The sequence below is a fragment of the Sinocyclocheilus grahami genome, unplaced genomic scaffold, assembly GCF_001515645.1.
Source record: "Sinocyclocheilus grahami isolate Dianchi unplaced genomic scaffold, SAMN03320097.WGS_v1.1 scaffold563.1, whole genome shotgun sequence".
Lineage (NCBI taxonomy): Eukaryota > Metazoa > Chordata > Actinopteri > Cypriniformes > Cyprinidae > Sinocyclocheilus > Sinocyclocheilus grahami.
In genome coordinates, this window is record NW_015505742.1 from 1,039,685 (window position 1) to 1,040,796 (window position 1,112).

Genomic DNA, 1,112 nt, shown 5'->3' on the forward strand with positions numbered 1-1,112 from the left:
TCCATATTTGACCCAGAGTTGGGTTGAAACAACCCAGCACTTTTTAGAGTGTATATGTAGATATAAATACCCATAATCTAAACATCAAAATAACCTTTTCTATAAAGAACCATGTAAATAGGCAACAGCAAATGGGACTTTACATAGCCTAGCTAAAGAATATAAACCATTTTTAAGAGAGAACAGCAGAAACCAGAACGTGAAATTAAGTCATATTCAGTGTAGCCCTTCCAGAAAACATCACTTCGCGAGTATAACGAAGATGATTTTGGGGTCTAAGCTAGCAGGGTTCATCTGACTTAGCCGTTATGTTAAGTTTCTTGCGCTTCTGGTGATATCATGGCAGAGTTATATAGTATTATATATGTAAGCAACTGAATGATTATGATATTCATGTAACATATTTGAAGTATTCCGAGGTAGGCTACCTCAAAATATACTGCCGTAGCCAATGTGTATGCAGAACGATAGATACTGATGGATTTAAAGTAGCCTACCGTGTGAGTATTGTTCAGTTATAGTGTCAAATAAGGAATAGGCTACTCACCACTGTAACGACGATCATTATATCACAAATATACGGTTAGATATCTGAGCCAGAAAAGGCAAAAGATAAGGTTTACCCTCAGCAGATGAAATTTACTGACAAAGATTCCTTTAAAAAGTCGACCCAGAGGTGTCTGTATATTTGGTTCCTCACCGTTTCGTAGTAGCGTACACAGTCGTTGTCCACGTTTTGAAACGTGCTTGTTGTCGGTTATTGTTGGTCTTCATAAGGGGTTTTCACGGGAAAACGGAGTCAGAGCGCGCGTATAGCCTATATATTGCATTAGTGTTAATTGCGACGTGTTTCGCCCATTTCTCCCGGAATTACAAAACAATGGTTCATTAGAAGCTTTCAAATAAGCAGAAGTGATAAGGCTGCAGCAACACAATGTCGTCCAAGTTTCCACAGGAGATTGTTTTCACAGATATCGTCAACAATACATCGTTAATTTGAACGTCAACAGCTATTAAGAGAAAATAAGTATTTTTGTAATTGGTCGTTTGGCTCAAAACCTCTTAGTTAGTGAGGTATTGTGATAATAAACATAATATTAATGGTGTTCTTG

At 37.4% G+C, this 1,112-nt stretch overlaps 1 protein-coding gene across 1 annotated transcript in view; it reads left to right on the forward strand.

Moving 5' to 3' along the window:
* nrp2a (neuropilin 2a) overlaps positions 1 to 1,112 on the forward strand; it is a 79,680-nt gene that overhangs the window by 1,020 nt on the left and 77,548 nt on the right. The window lies entirely within an intron of this gene.